General features: G+C 37.3%; 1 pseudogene; it reads right to left on the bottom strand.

Annotated features, from left to right (window-relative positions):
- Nucleotides 1-4,365: 4,365 nt before the first annotated feature.
- On the bottom strand, nt 4,366-8,471 carry LOC143036359 (uncharacterized; annotated as a pseudogene).
- Between the last annotated feature and the right edge of the window lie 306 nt (nt 8,472-8,777).

Below are 8,777 nucleotides of genomic sequence, written 5' to 3'. Positions count from 1 at the left end.
TTGTACTTTATTTCCAGAGGTGGGCGTGATTCGAAAAAATTTAAGTCTGATTAGCAATATCTGATTCGCCAGCTCGTCAAGTCCGATTTGATTATCCAATTCGTGTACCAAAAATCTAAATCCGATTAGCGTTTATCCAATAATCCAATTCGATAACTTTTTCAAAAGTGAATCGATATTTTTAAAAGCAGTTCAATGTATTAAAAGCAATTTTCAATGTTTCTAAAGGGAATTTAATGCTTTTTTACCCTAAATAAGGCATTTCTAACTAATACAAAGATATAGAAAATTTTATTAAGAAACTGTTATTGTGAAAATACAACGATGACGTTGACCTGGATCAATCACAAATCACTTTAAATTTTTGGCAGTCCAATTAGTTTGGCAGGGTTAGTTCGATTCGATTATCTGATTAAAAAATATGAATCTGATTAATCAGATAATCAGACTTCCGATATTTAGTATGATGAAGCATCCTTGAAAGAAGGCAGAATGTTTGAAGAAGTATATATGTATATTCTTTTTTGCTTCAAGGCTCATCTATCATTTCACTGTTTGGTGTGTTCCTTGAGCTGTAGATCTTTTTTCAAATAGGCATATACCTACATAATCTATAGGTAATAAATATTATGACCTAACATACACACACACCTGACTCCTTGCCCACCAGAGGTGGAGTACCAGCTCGCAGTGCAGAGATGCTGAATTGTTTTTCATCCCTGGGCTGGATTTAAACTCAAATAATTGTATTTCTTCTACTTTTCACATAATTGGTAACATGGTCTTTACTAAACATAAAATATCGGGCTCCTTAGCCATCAGATAATCATTGATTTTATCTATGTACCAAGGGCTTCTTCCCCTTTATAAGGGTGGTAGCCAAATTAAAGGTACACTCCCACTCCCACCCATTCTACTTCCACCTATTCCACTTCCATCCACCACCCTTCTCTCTCATCTCAGCTCCTCTTGGATGACGAGTCATCCCTATCTCCTGCCCACTGTCTGGGTCAGAAGCAATGCAGCAAGACACAACCTGGCTGAGTATAAACTATCTATTAGCATACCCCACTTTTAATTTCCTATACTGACTTTTTTTTTTTTTCTTAGTACCATGTCTTTACTGATTTAAAATTCTATAAAAAAAAAATTCTCTAGCTCTATTCTTTTATCATTCTTTTCCTTGATTTCAGAGACAAGTTCCCTTTTGCTTATTCTCCCTCCATTGCATCTTTCCTTACTCAAATATTCTTAAACTTTTCCTAATCTGCTACTTTCCAAGTCCTATTGGTTACCTCGGTTGGTGTGGCTTGTCACTTAAACTTTATTTTCACTGGACATGTACCTTATGTACCTTCAATTGTGTGTATGTATACATATATTTCATATGTCTATTATTATTTCCTGTATGTGATTAGAGATGACGAAGACTTTGGTTTGATATCATTTTAGATTGTCAAGGTAAACATAACCAGTTCTACTTATTTGCATACCTTCCACCCAACATGACTTAAATAACATCATCTGTGCCTTTAGTCCTCCACACAACTGATTATGAAAATGTTAAATAGTCTTGAACTTGAAACGAAATGTATAATGATGTAAATAGGTTGGTGATATGTCAGATTAGATATGTAAATATTGAAAAAAGTATGAATTTATTTAATGTACGACTTAATAAAAAGATATTTAAGCTGTATCGTTTCATTACTAAGAATTCACTACATGCCAGTTTATGCCTCGTATGGAAATATACTTTGTTCCTGAGAGAGAAGCTGAAGTTCTCGTCTCTGCAGAGGAAGAGATAAATGTTGCCTCATCATTTTGTTGTGGTGGACTGGACTATGGACTATCTGGGACAGACGACCCGCTCGCGCGGGATCAGTAGTTGTATGAAAGGAAGAGATGTTTGTATGAAAATGAAAAGATATTGTGTATGTAAGAGGGGTATTGCCACCGGGCGGTTTTAGGGATATTTATTTCGTGGGGTCCTGGCTTAGGAGGGGTGGGCAGTAGACTTGGTGGGTAAAATCAATGCATGTAACCGTGACTCCCACCAGGAAAGTCGATGTTAAATGGAGGATAGCAACCAGATCACCAGTATTATAATTGGTCCCTCCCTTTCCTCATCTGCCTTCATTATCAACCAACCCTGTGATTCCCTTTTAGTTTTCACTTTCCTTCGTATGGTAAGGAATAGTGGATCGGTTTTTGTGGGGAGGGGAAGAGAAGTCGTTAGGAAAATAAAATTATAGTCGAGTAAAAAAAAGGTGGGGGCGGGGGTTATTGCCACCGAACATTCATTTGTCATGAATTCAATAAATGACTGCTCTCTGGCTCCTCCCCCTCCTGGATGATTCTGTCATCTGATTGGAAGCTGTTCCCTATGACTGGAGTTGGTGTTTCGCCATTGGTTCGTTGAAGGCTTTTGATTGGTCGGTTTCTCTGCCGTATTGTGTCGTGACCTGCCCCCGTGTTATGGTCTGCGTGGGCGGAATCCACTGATCAGTTCCACCGCCCATGATGCCCTCATTCATCTCTGTTTCACGTTGTTCTTTGTCTGGATAAATGCCGTCTCCAAGAGTTTCCTTGTCCATATTTCATACCGTCCCCAGTCTACCAAGAGTAACACGCGGTCCATATGGACGTGAAGTGGTGACTGAAGATCATTCTGTTACTTTCCAAACAAAGGTTCCTTCAAAGTCCCATGTTTCCCTCTCCTTGTCTTCCCATACCTGTCTCTGCAGTTTCGTAAAAAAAAATCTTTATTGCTCGCGTAAGATTATGAAATTAAAATGCAAGAACATTCGACCCATTCTGAAATTACGTCGGTAAAAACTCGGTACTACTCTTGTCAGATCAGACCGGCGGCAGTCGAGTAGGTTGCTTGAACGAGGTAGGACAGTATGATTGACGGTTCTTTCCGTAAGTACCAGGTTTCACTTTAGTTTTGGGACAACCTCAGATCCCTATATTATGATTATTATTTCAAGTTCTTTACTACTTACTAGCTTCAGATATTAACCTTGTTTAGCTGTTGTTACATTGGGCAAGCAGCCAGATCACACCGAGATAAAATTCCAGATTCTCACAAACGGATTTAACACGAAATTTACGTTGTTTAATAAATCCTGCAGTGATTCCTCTTTCGCCCATGATTCCTAACTTTGCAACTGTAGCGTATTCCCTTACTGAGCTTCTTAAACAATATCCTTCTTCAAAGTGTCTCACTTGGACTGACGCAGCAAAGGACTCCTTCAATCCTAACCTAACCTAACGTAGCAATGCCATACAAACAACAGATATTTGAAGTGAAAAAAAAAAAACGAAAGAAATGGGAAATGTGTTCGCGTGGTACTAGAACAATACCTAAAGTGACTGAGCTCAAAATATTACCGGATCTCTGTACAAGACAATCCTTATGTGAACCATACACACGCAGGGCTTTGGGTCCATCTTGGCCCATTGCTGTCTCGACCCATCGCCATCTCGGCCCATTACCAACTCGGCCCATAACCAACTCGGCCCATTGTTAACAAAAAGTAGCTTGGACAGAGGAACAATGAAAGTTATTAAGATACTTTAATTCATGGCATATATAAAAACAAATTATGTAAATAGAAATATAAGTTGATGTAGATTAAAAGAAATCAAAGTATAAAAGTAAAAAGGAATGGCAAAAATGTTTAAAACAATGGTTAATATATATATATATATATATATATATATGTATATATGTGTACACTGCGATGTGGTAAGATACGGCTCTAAGGAGATTTTTTGCCCATCAGCGTTGTATTCTTCCCAGAGTTAACAAGTTGTCTATGTTGTTTTTTGTATTTTGTTTACGTAAAGATTTTCCATCAGACAGAAGACGCACTTGTAGTGTAACCAGTCTGGCTTCCTTGTACAAGTAACAATAGGTAAATAAGCAAGTAAAACCTAAGCTGTCCTTTTCTTGCTTTCACATTTAACCGGTGGTGCCATCCTTCCATGTTTGTGCTAATGATTCGTCCAAAAGCACACCAGGTAGAAGGAGTCCAAATAGTCGAGTCGATCCACGTATTCCTCATATAATTCAAAAGATCAACAAGTGCTTGACACCATTTGTTTTTCTGTAAAATCTTACGAATAGTCCTTCAATATGCTCAGCTGGTACGTAGGGTAATGACAACTTTTCTGAGGTATTTGTGCATACCGGCGTCATTTGTGTATGGTACTTGTAAGCCAAATTCTTGTATCTTTCTCCACACCGCCTGGCCCCAATGAAAGCTGCAACCATTCATAGGTATATGAGGCATGATTTCTGCAACTGCGCGCCAGACACTTTGTTCAAAATCGATGGTTAGAGCTTCATACAGAAGGTTAATCTTGGCAAACACTTTCTTGTAATCCTTGCGCCTCTCCTGACATCATTACAAACAACAGCGGCACTTGTTTAAGGTTGTTATCACAATGTACAAATGCATGAATGCTGAATAACTGTGTGAATGGACGTCGTACAACTTAAAAAATAGCATCGGAATACCAATGTTTTGCCCTCCTGAGCAGGGGCAGTTGCTCATGTGTGGAAAACATCAAATGTCTATCATCAACAGCAATATCGTATTGCAGGAAGTTTTCAGGAATGTGTGGTTCACTTAACTCAAAACTCAAATCCAATGGTTCTGCAGGACGTGCAGCCCTCAGCTTACGATTTCCTTGCCTGACAAGGTTTTGTGGCGCAGGTAACGAGAGTAGAGGCTTATTGGGGTCTACTTCATCACACAAGACCTCATCAACGATGTTTGCAGCAGACCGAAACACGTCTTCCATGGCCTTTTTCGTGATCGTAGACGAAAGTTTGCTCGCAATGGGCAGGCCTCTGGAGGATGGCAATGTTGATTGGTACCTCTTTCATATATGCCGTCCATTTCTTTTATTTTAGTCTCGCATGTTACTCTTTTATTCCTCATAACACATCTCCAGTGAACTGCAACACTTGTTTTCCGTTTTATTGTATATGAGTAGCCCAAACTGTCAATTAACTTGTCACCTTTTTATATTGTTCACTTGTTGCTAGTTTCCCTGTTTTGGATAAGATATTCTCAGCCGTAGTTTGTGACCTGAATTTAATCTTAATTGGTCTGGTCTTGTCTGTGCTATATTTCCCTAGCCTGAATTTCTCTTCGATTTGTTTCATTATTTCTGGTTCATCTTCCTGAACTAATTCTAATAAATTTCTTACTTATTAATTTTCCTCTTTGATTCTTGTGGTTCTATCTGGGTTATGTTTCTCTTCCATTCCTAATATAATTATACATTTCTTTTTGTCTGCTAAGTCTCTTACTATATTCTCCTTCTGTCTCATCACTAAAATAACTGAGTTTTCAGTTTGTTCATTCATTTGCTGTCTGATTATGTCAGTGAATGCAACTTTGCTATTTTCTTGAATTTTTTTCCAACCCTCCTTGTTCTCCTTATTATTCTCCTTTAAGACTTTATTCTCATCTTTTACTTCTTTTAACTGTTTTTTTAATTCTTCAATTTCCTTAGTTAAGTTTTTGTTCGCCTTCTCTAGTTCTTCCAATTTTTCAACTCTCCGTATAATATTGTTAACATGACCGAACCTACGCTCCAAGTCCTCGATCATCTTATCGACCTTCTCTTCTAGTCTTGTCAGTCGGGGGGGGGGGGGGGTTTGTGTCCCCCCCACCCTCTTTAAATCCCTGGAAAATATTCTCATCACTTTCTACTGTATTGCTCTTATCTATACTTCTAATCTTTACATTTTTATTAGACATTTCATCGTCGTCGGGGGGCCGTTTGTTTACCTTTCGCCTGTCTGCCTGGGCCAAGTCTACTCCTTCATTTCCTTCCATTTCCCTCAGTAATCCCTCCCCTTTTCCTCTTTCCCTACTTTCCTACTACCCCACGAGCAATTTCCCCCCACCCTGTAAATACAATAGGCACTTCTCTTTGCGTTGGGATCCACAAAACTTCAATTTTCTTCAGAACGTCTTCTAAGCCGTCCATTCGTTGAAGTGTGTGTGTGTGTGTGTGTGTCTTTCCCATTTTATCCTTACGAAATTAGAAAACGAAAAATCGTCACAGAGTGAGGGGCTATGGCGAAAGTTGATTAATCTGTGTGAGAACAGCGACTGCAACAAAATTAAATCTATCAGATAGGAGGTTGTGAAACCCAGAACTTCAAGTTCTGAGATTCGACATTTGTGTTAACACAGATTTCGTGAAGAGAAACTAAATTGAGTGACAGTGATATTGACAAAGGATTTAAGCAAGGGATTGTTGCGTGTTATCAATCTTTAGCAAATAAAAATGAATGTGGCATCCCCAGAAGATTCAAGAAGGTTTTAGTAAATACTGGTACACACAAAAACGTTGTGATCACCGACACGGATAAAGTAGGTGATATCGTAATTTTAAACAAAGGGGATTATATAAATAAAGTTATGGAACTCTTAGATGATGACGGTACTTGTTACAAAAATTATAAAGGTTTCGCAGCACGCGAGGCAGATAAATTCAAAGTAGATGCCAGAAAAATTCTAAGAAAAACCGAGAAGGGGGATGAATTAATATTTGAGGAGAACCCCAATCCTACTAAAATGTGTGGCCTTCCTAAAATCCGCAAATCTAACGTTCCCGCGAGGCCCATAACTACAGAGGTTGGCAGTACACCCCCACAGACTCGTGAGGTGTCAGGCTAAACCGTCATCACATGCAACTTGGTTGATCAGCAATGCAACACTTGAAAATTTTCAGCGATCAATTGACAGGACCTCAGGGACAAAAAGTTAGTAAGCTGAGGTGTTCAGGCTTTATTTACAAATGTTTCCACTGATGGTTCGTTAGAAGCAGTAAAGAACACGATCCAAGATATGAACGATGATGACCTACCCATAAAAAAACAAAATTATATAGAATTAATATATTTGTGCGTCAACTGAGGAGCGTTTATTTCTAATAGAAATATATATATATATATATATATATATATATATATATATATATATATATATATGTATACATACATGTATACATATATATATATATATATATATATGTATATATATGTTTATATTTATATATATATATATTTATACATATCTTCTTTTCCACCACATTAATTTTTTACTTTTAATTCCATGTCATCACGAACGAGACTGACAATGCGCTCGACGGAGACATATATATATATATATATATATATATATATATATATATATATATATATATATACATATATATATACATATATATATATATATATGTGTGTGTGTGTGTGTGTGTGTGTGTGTGTCAAAAATGATAAAAAAAAACACGTGACTAAATGATCATGCAGAAACGACAAGGAAATTAAAGTTCGGAATATTAAACGTTTTCGTCTATTACGACATCTTCAGAGTACAAAAAGAGAAATAGGACAAAATATTCATACAGAAATAAGAAAACTGGGGAAGATTAAAGCCACATAAAACCTTCAGACTATATACATACACACATATAGATATACACATGAAAATAATAATAGTAATAATAATAGTAATAATAGTAGTAATAAAACATTAAAACAGTAATAGCGAAAAAAAACAGACAATCATGTAGCCGAAAAATACACAGGGACATTTGGCACAATTAAGAATCACGGTACTGTTTTATTATCCTATTAATGATGAAATGATCTAGTTTGAATAAACCTAAACTCAAATTGATGTTATTATCAAAATTGCTTTTTATAAAACCGGATTCAATGATGTTCCTTTTCAAAACAGAATTACAAACAACAAGCAATTTGTATGTTGAGTTCTTTGAACGGGCATTGTTACCTTGTATTCTCCCCTGTAAAATCATCTGGTATAGATATGTCGATGTCATTTTATGGATTCGGCCTACTGATCTTAATTTGGAAAATTTTCTTATTAAATAAAATGATTTAGTGCCTTCTATTAAAATTAAAGCGGAGATAGATCAAGATAACAAATTCCCTTTTTGGATATTTCTGTTATTAGAAAAGATAGATGTTTTAGGTTTGACACTTTTAGGAAGCCAACCCATGTTTTGTCATATGTTCATTTCTATTGTCCACATCGCAGTGATACTAAGATTTTTGTTTTTTCATCCATGTGATGGTTAGTAACAGTTAAGTGATGCAGATGATGAAGTATACATACATACATACATATATACATACGTATATACATATATGCATGGATGCATACATACATACATACATACATACATATATATATGTTCTCCATCATCCAAATAATACATACGTATATACATATATGCATGGATGCATACATACATACATACATGCATACATATATACATACACGGTACATACATATATATATAACTATTATGTCACCTTTTTTCATAGTCTTTTGGGAATCAAGAGACCCCCGAGTTTTATACTCCTCTTCAAGAAATTTCGACTTAAGTGCACCACTCGGCTGACTGAGCATGAGCAGCAAAAGGAGATGCGAAAAGTGCAGTCATACCAGCTGACCCTCGACGCCCTGGAGTATGTGAGCTGGGGCAGGAATGATCAACGACGGCGCCCTCTGCTGGAGGAGAGCTTCAAAGAAGCCCCTCGTCCCGCCGTGGCGAAGACTCCCGCCGAGGATCTGCCATCAAACCACAGCAGGAAGCCCACTAATGGAACAGCCAGATGTCGCCAGAAGCCCAAAGACACTGGAAGAGGAAGTTCCAAAAGCTCCATCGCAAAGAAAGGGCACCGAGGTGGATTCTCGTCGTCAACAAAGCGAGGC

Source organism: Oratosquilla oratoria, chromosome 20 (assembly GCF_046742065.1).
Source record: "Oratosquilla oratoria isolate Oo_2021 chromosome 20, ASM4674206v1, whole genome shotgun sequence".
Lineage (NCBI taxonomy): Eukaryota > Metazoa > Arthropoda > Malacostraca > Stomatopoda > Squillidae > Oratosquilla > Oratosquilla oratoria.
This window is presented reverse-complemented; position numbering and strand designations above follow the sequence as displayed.